Source organism: Chelonia mydas, chromosome 23, assembly GCF_015237465.2.
Source record: "Chelonia mydas isolate rCheMyd1 chromosome 23, rCheMyd1.pri.v2, whole genome shotgun sequence".
Taxonomy (NCBI): Eukaryota; Metazoa; Chordata; order Testudines; family Cheloniidae; genus Chelonia; species Chelonia mydas.
Window position 1 is genome coordinate 1533845 of NC_051263.2, and position 11801 is coordinate 1545645.

The 11801-nt window shown below is 56.6% G+C and overlaps 1 long non-coding RNA gene across 2 annotated transcripts; it reads left to right on the forward strand.

Annotated features, from left to right (window-relative positions):
- The first annotated feature begins 226 nt into the window (after nucleotides 1-226).
- LOC119564345 lies at nucleotides 227-7027 on the forward strand. 2 transcript variants are annotated; one of them, XR_006287211.1, is made up of 4 exons: nucleotides 227-436; nucleotides 5252-5393; nucleotides 5877-6049; nucleotides 6914-7027. It is a non-coding gene; the product is annotated as an uncharacterized LOC119564345 (long non-coding RNA). The 2 variants fall into 2 exon arrangements; XR_006287210.1 differs by lacking the exon at nucleotides 227-436 and having other exon boundaries at nucleotides 3383-5393.
- The last annotated feature ends 4774 nt before the right edge of the window (nucleotides 7028-11801 follow it).

Genomic DNA, 11801 nt, shown 5'->3' on the forward strand with positions numbered 1-11801 from the left:
TCTCCCATGGGGCAGATGCAGCTGGTGGCTGCCCCAGGGGCTGAGGTCCAGTGCTTGGGGGGGGTGGGGGAGGGGCTGGGAGCCAGGACTCCTGGGTTCTCTCCCCCATGTTGGGGGGGGGTCTAGTGCTTGGGGGGCTGGGAGCCAGGACTCCTGGGTTCTTTTCCTGACTCTGGGAGGGGAGTAGGTCTGGTGGTTAGAGGGTGGGGAGCTGGTTCTTTTCCTGGCTCTGGGCCAACCGTGGCTTTGGGGTTCAGGCTGTGGGGGTGATGGGGGCCATTTGCTGCCCCAGGTAGAACAGCCCCACCCCCGGGGGTCTCTGTCGCAGCCCCTAACAGGCCGCCCCCGTCTGTGTGTCTCTGGGTCCATCCGCCCAGGTATGCCATCACCGTCTGGAGCCAGGAGCGTGCGGAAGCCAAAGGCAAATACCAGCCGGGTAAGTGACTTACAGCGTAGCTAGACCCTGGCCCCCCTCCCTGAGCCCCTCAAGCCAGGCCCTTGCTCTGGGGCAGATCAGGGCTGGCGCCCCCTAGAGGGGACAGACCCCGCCCCCATACCTGCCCCCCTGAGCCAGCCTGTCCCCGCCCTGGGGCGGATGGGAGCTGGTGCCCCCTAGAGGGGACAGGCCCCGCCCCCACATCTGACCCCGTGAGCCAGCCTGTCCCCCGCTGTGGGGCTGGATCAGGGCTGGCGCCCCCTACAGGGGCAGGCCCCGTGCCCCATCCCTGCCCCCTGAACCTGGGGCTGGCCCGTGCCCCGTTCCCGGAGCCCGTCTCTCTCTTTCAGCCTCGGGGCAGAAGGGGGTGCAGGTGCCCGGGCCCTAGGCGAGGGGCACCAGCCGGACGCGGAGCCGGCCGGGGGCCCTGGCCCGGAGCTACTTTGTGTTTGTGTTTGGTTTGCCCATTTCACGCCCGCTGCTGCTGCCCGCGGACTGGGGAGCTGCCCGGGGAGCCCCCCAACACCCTGCCCCCCACGCTGGGCACCGGAGGGGGGACATTGCACTGGGGGCACGCCAGGGCCCCCGGGCGGGGCTGGGGGGGTGAGTCGGGAGGGCCGGCACACTGGGGGCGTATGGGGTTCCAGGCGTGTGTGTGGGGGGTGGTGGCTGGCAGAGGGGACCCCTTGTTTTTTGGGGGGGACTGCCTCCTGCCCTGTGCTGAGAGGGGCTTGGTGAGGGGCCAGTGTGGGCAAGGGGGGACCCCAATCTTAGCCCCCCAGCCCCTCGCCTGTGCGCTGCCCGGGGGCAGCCAGGGAACCTCCCTGGCTTCGGATCGGTGTGGGGGGCCTTGGACTCTGCCAAGGACGGGGGGAGGGACTGGCCCCTCAGGGCGGATCGGGGCGGGCAGACCGCCAGCTTCCTGCTCATTTCATCCCACGCGAGAGACAGAGACTGGGGCGGGAGGAGAGCGACTCCCCCGAACTGAAATAAAGTTACCTCATGGCAGCCGCTCCCCTGCCTCCTCCATTCCCCCCCCCCCCGGCACTTGGGGGGGGGTGGAACCTGGGCACTGCTCAGCTGGCCAGCGCCCCCCCCCCCGGCGGGCACTGCACTCAGGGCAGGGGGGTCTGATGCCAGCATTGAAATGGTGGGGTCTAGTGGTTAGCGTGGGGGGCGGGGGAGGCTGGGAGCCAGGACTCCTGGGTTCTCTCCCCGGCTCTGGGAGGGGAGTGGGGTCTAGTGGTTAGAGCAGGGGGCTGGAAGCCAGGACTCCTGGGTTCTGTCCCTAGTGGCTGGGTTGCCCGGGGGCCTGGCTGCTCCTGGCTGCTGGCGGGCAGCACATGACGGGGGCGCTGGCCCCCAGCTGCAGCTGCACGGAAGTGCCGGGGAGCCGGGCGAGCTCCTTCCGCCCGCAGCGATTCGCAAGGCGCCACCATCTGCTGACGGGGACGGGGCGAGACGCTGCAGGTGACCCTGGGGTGGCACCGTTGCTCTGAGAACAGGCACGGGCAGAGGCCGTGGCTCATCCCTGGGCAGTGCCAGCTTCCCCGCTCGGCCCTGCCCTGGGGCCCTGGTGTTGGGCAAACCAGCCCAGAGACTCCCCTTACCCCCTGGGTCAAGGCACGGAGGGAAAGCGCCCCACGGCTCCGGAGCCGGATTTCTGCTCTCAGTTACAGCGGCGTCAATCCGGATCAGCCTGGCTGACTGAGTGGAGTCACTCCAGATCTACATGTAGTGCAGGATGGGGGCCGGAGCACCCTATTGCCTGGCAGATGGGAATAAAACGGGAATAAAACCACCCCGAGAGCAAAACCCGTCTGCTTCGGGGCAGGAGTCGTCTTCCCTGGGAGCAGGTTATCCCCTCGCTTCAAACTTGCTCGCACCTGGGATGCAGCAGGTGCCAGTCTCTGGGGCGATTAATGTGCTAATGACTGGGAGGTGCTCAGGTGCTGGGGGCCAGCCGAGGGCCCTGGGGGAGTCTGGTCTCGGGGGCAGGGGGCGCTCGTTGGAAGGGGGGCAGGGAATTTGCACCCCTGAGCACCTGGATTTCGCAGGCGGTAGTGAATGGGGGCCCAGCTGAGATTAGCAGCCTGCGGTCGTGTGTGTGTGTGTGTGTGTGTGTGTGTGTGTGTTTGGGGGGGGCAGAGTTAACCCCTCGGTAGCTGGAGCTCCCCTGGAAAATCCAGCATGGGAGTGATTCTCCATCACCTGCCACTGCCCCTTAGGACCAGGCCTGAGAACTGCAGGTTGATCCAGGGCAGATTAGCAGCTGTGGTCGGGGCGTTGGGCCCCTGACTGCATCTAATGGCCATGGGCTGGGTAATGAAAGTGACAGATGCCTGCAGGTGGGGTGGCGGTGGAGGGTGAGTTGGATGCCCAAATTCCTGGGTTCTTTGGCTTCAGGATCCTGAGGAACAGGTAAGGCTGGGGCATGTTTCCCAGGCCCGCTGTTTGAGGTAGTGGGGAATCTCCCTTTTTATTAGCACTAGAGGGGCTATGAAACATACCACTGAATTTTAAAAAAATCAACCTCAGCATTGCTATGATGCCTCAGTTTCAGCAGCGACTAGTTACTAGGGTACAATCGAGGGCTATAAACTCACGAGTGGTGCGGAGAAAGTGAATAAGGAAAAGTTATTTACTTGTTCCCATAAGATAAGAACTGGGGGCCACCAAATGAAATTAGTGGGCAGCAGGTTTAAAACAAATACAAGGAAGTTCTTCTTCACACAGCGCACAGTTAACCCATGGAACTCCTTGCCTGAGGAGGTTGGGAAGGCTAGGACTATAACAGGGTTTAAAAGAGAACTGGATAAACTCATGGAGGTTAAGTCCATTAATGGCTATTAGCCAGGATGGGTAAGGAAGGGTGTCCCTCGCCTCTGTCTGTCAGAGGGTGGAGATGGATGGCAGGAGAGAGATCACTGATCATTCCCTGTTCTGTTCACTCCCTCTGGGGCACCTGGCGTTGGCTACTGGGCTGGATGGACCTTTGGTCTGACCCGGTCTGGTCTTTCTTATGTTCTTAACAGTTGTCAATCCAGAGCATTTCTGTGGCTCAAGCAATGGTTAATTATTAGCTACTTATGCCTTCACCACCTGGCCGGTTAAGCCACTGTTATCTCTGCAGTGCAGGTACGGTCAGGGGCTGTTCTCAAGCCGGTAAAAGGCTGGGACAAGGAGGAGGGAGGTAAATTGTTCTCGTTAACCGCTGAGGACAGGCCAAGAAGCAACGGGCTTAAACTGCAGCCCGGGCGGCGTAGGTTGGACATTAGGAAAAGCTTCCCGTCTGTCAGGCTGGGTAAGGCCTGGAATAACTTGCCCAGAGATTGTGGAATCGGCGTCACTGGCAGGTCAGACAAAGACCTGTCAGGGATGGGCTAGGTCCCCGGCTCTCAACCTTTCCAGGCTCCTGTCCCCCTCTCCGGAGTCCGATGTGTCCCCAGGTTCACCTCTCCTGAAAACTGCTTGCTTACAAAACCAGCCGTGACCATGCCCATAGTGTCCCAGCACACTGTTACCGACACGGGGCCGATGTTCTCACTTTTCCCATGTCCTTATAACAAAGGGGGGGGGCCCGATTTTGGTTGGAGGAGGGATTCTGGGTGCCACAGGGGTTCGTGGTCTTGTGTCCTGACAGCGCCTGGCCCGGGGCTGGGGTGGTGCTGCCGTAATGCACCTGAGAGCTATAACGATGAACGGCACACAGCGCAGTGTGGGGCAAGCCCCTGGCTGGGGTTCCTCGGTGTTCCCGTTGTTGGGGGGTTGGCTGAAATGTTGTTGCTATGGGCTGGGTGTATCCTGTCCCCCCTCAGCCTTCCTGGCTCCTTCGCCTTTAAAGTGGCTTAGAAAAGCCTCAAGCACCTCGCCCAAAACCTCGCCCCCGCCTCTGACCTTGGCTGGCACTTTGCCTGCAGGAGCCGACTGGCTTTGTTTGGGGTTGATCTTCGAAGGGACGAGCTCCTGGCCCGGCCCTGCAGAGCCGCACGCCACGCAGGCCAGTGGCCCGCGAGCAGCCCCGAGTTGCTCCCCGCACTTGTAGGGAGGGGAGTTTGTCTGGAGACCCTCCCTGCTCCATCAGCAGCTGTACAGGTTCCTGCCTGCTTGGAGATAATCTCCGGGGCCTCGCCTGAATCTGTCGCAGGAGGCCGAGCTGTAACCGAAGCTCCGGTGAATCACATTCTCACAGCCCTGCCCTCCATGTGGGGAGCGTTGCCGGAGAATCGCGGCTTGAGGAGCGCTCTGCAAACATGAACGGCTTAATTCTCGTGGCGCTCCACCCTGGGAGGCAGGACAGTTTAGAATGGGGGAAACTGAGGCAGGGGAGGGACAGGGAAGTGACTTGCCCAAAGTCACTCGGCAGGTCAGAAATGGAACCCAGGAGTCCTGACTCTGTCCCCCTCCAGCACCCTAAACACTAGACCCCCTCCCAGGGCTGCAGATAGAACCCAGGAGTCCTGAAGGCCAGCTTTGTGCTCTAGCCACTAGGCCCCAGTCCTTTCCCCCAGCAAATGAGAAGTGCTTCTGCCAAATATTTCAGGGGTCCTGAAAGTCCAGCATTGCGGGGCCCCCTGGCTGTTCAGAGAGGCTGTCACCAGCTGGGGGCTTTGAACCGGGGAGATGCAGGGCTAACAGCATCTGGCTCCGCTCCTTGAGCTAAGGGATTAGCTCCCTCGGCTGGCAGCAACAGTAGACCCAGAAACTGAATCAGTGGAGCAGCCACTAAGGGGAGACGGTGGGAGATACCCGAGCACTGTGGGTTCGAATTCTGGGCAGCCCCCAGTGAGGAGGTGTGGATGCCTCCCCCTGCAGGAAAACCAGGACCCACTGAGCTGCTTCCACGGGGAGACCCTGGTGATGACCACACACAACCTGTTCTTCGGGGGGACAGAGACCGTCAGCACCACCCTGCGCTACGGATTCCTCCTCCTCATGAAGTACCCGGAGATACAGGGTGAGCGGCGGGGGCAGGGGGGACTCAAGTTATTCCTAATGCGGGGCCCCCTCTGGGCCAGGCACTCAGGCGACTGGAGGATGGTTAGCCCCCCGTGCAGAGGGGGAACTGAGATGGGGGGGGGGGTGTCAAGTGACTGTCCAAAGGTCACACAGGGAGTCTGTGTCTGAGTTGGGAACTGAAGCCAGGTTTCACCTTGATTCCACTGCAGTCAGGAGTGACTCTGGATTGGCCCCAGGGGAGCTAAGATCAGAATCTGGCCCCAACCCCACTGGAGTCAAGGGTGACGCTGGATTGACCCCAGGAGGCTGAGATCAGGATCCGGCCCTGCCCCCATTGCAGTCAGGGGTGATCCAAGCCACTGTCTATATTTTAAAAGGGCGGGTGTAGAAATCGCCAGCCAGGTCTCAGCTCCAGACTGAGCGTGTCCTTGCTGCCCCACCCAACCAGAAACCGCTTCCCATCCCGCTTGTTTCTCCGCAGAAAAGTCCACGCTGAGATCAACCAGGTGATGGGGTGGCACCGCAGCCCGTCGGTAGACGACCAGGCGCGCATGCCCCACACCGACGCCGTGATCCACGAGGTGCAGCGTACGGCGACGTGATCCCCATGGGGCTCCCCGGGACACCCGGTTCAGGGGTTTCCTGCTGCCAGAGGTAACGGGGTTTCCCTCCTCCTCACGTTCGAGCAAGAAAACATGGCTCTGCCCCCCAGGGCTGGAGTCTCCCCTCTTGTCAGCTTCCAAAGGGTGTGCGGAGAGGGAACGGCTGGAACCGTGGCTGGATAGACTGGCGGATGGGTGGGTGGATGGATGGACGGATGGCCAGAGAGAGGGGTGTGCGTTGGAATGGATAGATAGGATGGGTGGATAGACGGGTGGGTAGATAGACAAGTACACTGATAGATAGCATGGCTGGATAGGTGGAGGGATGGAAAGATAGATGGTTGGAGAGGCTGAGGGACACGTGAGTAGGTGGGTAGACAGACAAGAGACGGACAGACGGATGGATGGACAATCCAGCTGGATGGATGGGGTGGAAGGACAGAAAATGATCCAGGTGGCTAGAGGGTGGATCGTTGGATAAATGGACAGACAGACTGAGAGGACGGATGGACAGACAAGACGGACGGATGGCTGCACCAGTGCCAGACAGAAGAACGAGGCAATGGATGGGCAGACAGACAGATGTGTGGACAGCTCGGTGAGTGGGTGGAGAAGCCAGATGGATGTAGAATCACAGAACCAGAGGGTTGAGAGGGACCACAAGGGACAATTTGTCTAACCCCCTGCCGAGGGGCAGTGTTTGGTGGGTCTAAACCACCCAAGACAGACTCTATCCAGCCGTGCTTGGGCAGAGATGGACGGACTGTCAAGATGGATAGGATGGGTGGATAGACAGAAAGACAGATGGATGGATTAAAAGATAGATGGACATCAAGATGGCTGGATAAGCAGGGGATGGATGGGCGGAGAGATCCTCTGGATGCATGCGCTGGAGCTGTGCGTTTCCCCTGCCCAGGGCACCAACGTCATCCTGCTACCGTTCTCCGTTCACAACGACCCCGCCCAGTCCAAAGACCCGGCCACGTTCGGCCCTGCCCATTTCCTGGACCCGAGAGGAGGTTTCCGAAAGCATGACGCCTTCATGGCCTTCTCCACGGGTACGTGTGGCCTGCCCGGTCCGGGGCTGAGGAGCGGGAGTGGGACAGGTTGAGTCTCCACTAACACGTCTACTCCAGCCCCGGCCTCGGATGGAGTAACAGCCTAGCTCCACGGCCTTGGGGTCACTGCGAGGAGAGATCAGGCCCCTCTGTGCCGCTGTGGGGCTGAAATGACCCCCTGAGAGTCCAGGGGCCACCCCAGTGGTAGGCTGGCCAGCCCCAGCCTGAGCCAAGGCAGAGCACCGGGAAGTGCAGCAGGGGCCCTCCTGGGGGCGGAGAGTGGGTAGGGCCATGCTAGGCTGTTTGGGGAAACACAGCCTCCCCCAGCCTGTGATACCCACCACCCATGCTGCGGTGGCTATTCTCTGCCCCCAGGACCCATAGGGGGCGAACTGGGGTTGTGGCCGGAGTGCACTGCGCTGTGGCTATTCTCTGCCCCCCCAGGGCCCATAAAGGGGATGGAGCATGAGTTAGAGCAGCCCCAAGGCTGCTGTAACTGACACTGGGGGCCGGTCCCCAGAATACAGGGAACATGAAAGGGGTCTTAAAGGTGCCTGAGCCACAAGTGCAGGGAGAGGGTAACCGAGACTTGGGGCGCGATGGATCCTGAAATGCCTCTCACCCCCGTGCACGGCCCGGACGTCACCGTGTTTCTTTCCCCCCAGGGAAGAGGATCTGCCTGGGCGAGGGCCTGGCCCGCATGGAGCTCTTCCTCTTCTTCACCGCTGTCCTGCAGAGCTTCGCCCTCACACCCCTCGCCCGCCCAGAGGAAATCGACATCTCGCCCTTGATGAGTGGCCTGAGGAACGTGCCAGGTCCCTACGAGTTCCGGGCTGTCCCTCGCTGAGCGAGCCGCTGCCCCATCCCGCCGGGTTCCCCCTTTCACAGCCTCGTGTCCCGCAGCCTTTGAACACGTGAGACGAGCTCGCCGGCCTCGTCGCTTGCAGTGTCTAATCAGGACGGTGGTCTTCTCTCTTTTCAAAGTCCTGAGCGCCGGATTTGTGAGTTTGGTTCAAGTTTTCATTAAACTCAAATACAAATAAAAATTGTCCAGCTCTGGGGGTGATAGAGAAAAGTTTACAAACTTGACTCGAGTAAAGAAACCAGAAGCAAATAAAACAAACCCAAATCTCGGCCAGTCCCGTGATTTTTTTTTGAGTCCTGATCTGCTGAACGCTCGGGGCTGGCCGGGCTGCTGTCATTAAAGGGACTAGCCAGCGGGTGTGGGTGGGGCAGAGCTGGGAGAGCTACCTCCTGTTCTGTTTCTGCATCTTGAGAGCAGAGAAAAGCCGGAACAACAATCGGAGGGTTGGAAACCTGCCGTGCTGGGAGAGGCTCACGCATCTCGCTCCGTTTGGTTCATCAAAACGATTGATCGGTGTCTTGCCCGCGGCTTATAAATACGTTCACGGGGCCTAACGGACCCATTACGCTAGAGGAGAAAGGCAGAACCAACTCCTGGAAGCTAAAGCCAGACACATTCCAATTAGAAATAAGGCACAAATTTAGGGCACAAACTCCCTGGGGGAAGTGGTGGATTCTCCACTGTTGACAACTTTTAAATCGAGACGGGATGTTTTTCTGAAAGATCTGCTCTAGGAATTATTTTGGGGCCGTTCTCTGACCGGATCATTTCATTAGACACAAGTTAGTGGGCTCCGTAAAGGTCAAATGAACTGATCGTAATAGTCATTATTGGTCTTAAAATCTATGAAGCCAAGTTTTCCTGAGACAATCCCGTTTTCCATAGGATGTCCCGGGAATTTCTTTCAGGCCACCTGAAAAGTCCAAGTTTTCCAATTCATCCATCCACAATGTTTTTAATAACTACAGAAAACTCCTCTTGCTGCATGGGGGAGAATTTGCGAATAGTTTTACCGGAAAGGAAGGTGCATTCAGGGTAACGACCAGCGTTTGGAGCGAAGAGTGTTTGGAGAGTGCATCTCTTAGAGGCTCATTTGGTGGTTGTTTCTGGCTAGGTCTGAAATTCTAGGGGCTTTCCCAAGCTTCATAGCGCATGGCCCAGGAGGGCAGCAAACCTCTCTGGTGTCTTTCACCACGAGACATGGCAGCCAGAAGGACGGTGGCGAAAACAAACATTTCTCCTGCTCTGGTTGCTCTCAAAAGGGCAGAATTTGGCCCAATTTAGCTACTGCAAAGCCAGGCTCTTTATATTTCCTCTGTGTCTTTATTTCTGCTTGAAAGGCCACCTGAACAAACTCGCCAGGGCTCCATGGAAGGAGAAGGTTTAAATTCCTCCCACCCTGCCAACATGCCCACGGTTAAGCTGATGAAAGGGGTTGTGTCCTTAACACCTTCCCTCTTGCGGTGAACTAATCTCAGGAGCGCTTAGATTGTTGAAAGACTGTTTTTGGGATGATGGACGTTTTCATCTCCCACTGAGCTACACAGCTGCCATGGAGAGCTGGTGCCGTTGCAGCTCCGGCTGGATTTTCAGAGGGTGGACGTGCCGCACTTTCCAAAAAGTCCCTTTTCTTGGGCGCTGGCGCTTTGTTACTTACTCTGAAAAACGTAGACTTCAGAGGTTAAGGGTCCCTTCTTTGGGACTCTGGTTCGCACCTGCTCAGTGTCGGCAATTCTGGGGGGTTTCATGGGGAGGCGTGTGCCGTCTTAAATCCCCAGCCGCCTGAGTCATGGGATTCTGTGAGCTCAGGTTTTGTTTTGGTTTGGGTTTTTTTAAGCACGTTTCTAGTCTTCACGATGGCAGAGAAAAATGTGACCTACAAAACCAGAAGCCAAAATATATTCTGTACACAAAGCTCATAATTGCTGTTAAGCCAACCTTGCCGTGTGTTTGTTTGTTTGTGTGGTACCAGCGTCACGCTGTTTGGACCCTTTGAGTTCAGCATGACTGGAAAAAAAGTGAGTGACAGGTGGGGCGTTGCTCCCAGGAGCTAACTGAGCCTGACCGCAACTAAACCTCTTTCCAGGTTCGAGTTTTTTTAAGCTTCTTTGGGACTCGTACGACATTTCTGTTCATGCAGCACCTAGCGCAGCGGAGTCCAACTGGGTTGGCTTGTCGGTGTTCGCACACTATAGATGTTCAACAATAATCAACAGACCTAGCGTTTATATAGTGCATGTGATCAATAGATCTCAACACACTTTACAATGGAGCTCAATAGCATTATCCCTGTTTAATAGATGGGGAAACGGAGGCAAAGAAGTGGGGGAGAGAAGCGACTGCCCACAGTCACCCAGGAAGCCAGAGGATAAAACCCAGGTCTCTTGAATCCTCCGTCAATGCTTTATCCACTAGGCAACGCTGCTACCGCCCAGAACAAAACATGTGCGCCATGCGTAGGATAGAAATAATCAGCTCCGCTAGTGCAAAGAGACAATTATATAAGTGATCTTGTAATTACACACCGATGCTTCGTTCAGCTGTTGCGTGACCCCTCTGACACAGCCAAAATGCCGAGGTACACCTGGCCCTTTTCAAATATTACTCAACATCTTGGCTGGCTCCCTGTTAAAACCGCTTAGTCTGTTTGCCTCTTTCGCTCCTTTGTCCTGCTGGCTGGTTAGCCTGGGCTGCGGGTGAGCGTTATGTGAGCTGCGTCCTGTGTTCCTAGTTAAATAAAACTGGTTTTATAATGCCAGGTAGTTTATTTTCTCCTTCACCTGTGTGGCAGAATTGCAGGCTCATGGATTTAAGGGTGGGGGGGGGGACAGGACAGGTCACCATGGGGGCAAATATAACCAGTCCGCTTCTGCAAGGTGGTAGATTGAATCGTGCACCTCCTAGTGATGCTGGTAGAGTGGTCCCATGTTTTAAACACCAGGGTTCATTCCCTGTAGAGTTACCCTGGTTGATTCATGAAGATGTGCTATGGGAGGAGAAGCCAGAGGATGTTACTGAGTCAGATAGGCTAATATTTGTGAATCACAATAGCAGACGAATGACATCTTTTTTTATACTCATTGTAAAGTTAACCTGTGGAACTCATGGCCACAGGATACTGTTGAGGTAAACGGACATTACTGGACGCTGTGCTCTTCTAGACCATTGCTGGAATAATAGTAATAACCTAGTTCTTTTCATCCATAGCTCTCAATGTCTTTTACAAAGGAGGCTGGAATCAGTAGCGCCATTGTCCATATGGGGGAACTGAGTCACAGAACAGTGAAATGATTTGTCCCAGGCAGCAGAGCCAGGACTGGAATCCATGTCTGTAGAATAACATGGTACTTTTTAAGAAGAAAGGCTAATGACAGATGTTTTTTTTGACAGGACAGTCCAACTCCTCTATTAAAAACAAATCTGGCCAATCTCCTGGCCTCATTAATACCTGGTGGGGCTGAAGCTGGGATTGATGTGCCCAGACTATGTGGGGAGAATTGGGCAGGATGTAATTTTCTCCTCCATGAATATTTTTGAGCGTTTGAAATCCCCCCCACCCTCAAATCGGGATGAAAAGTCGAAATCACCAACTAATCTTTGCAAACTGAAAAAACAAAAAACAAACAACGCCCCCAAACCCGCTGAATTGTGTGTTTTTGTTTTGGGCTGATCAAAGCAGCTTAATAATTTCAAAGCACTTTGATTTTCTGGGGTCTAATCTGCTTCAATTTGGCAAGGAAAATAAGAACCCCCTGGCTGGTTCCCATAGAAAATGTCGAAACTTTTAGCCGAGCTCAAAATCCCCCCGCTCCCAACCTTGACACTTTTATCTGAGTCGGGAAACCAGTCAGCCCCGAACCTGCTTTACCAGCTCTTTGGAC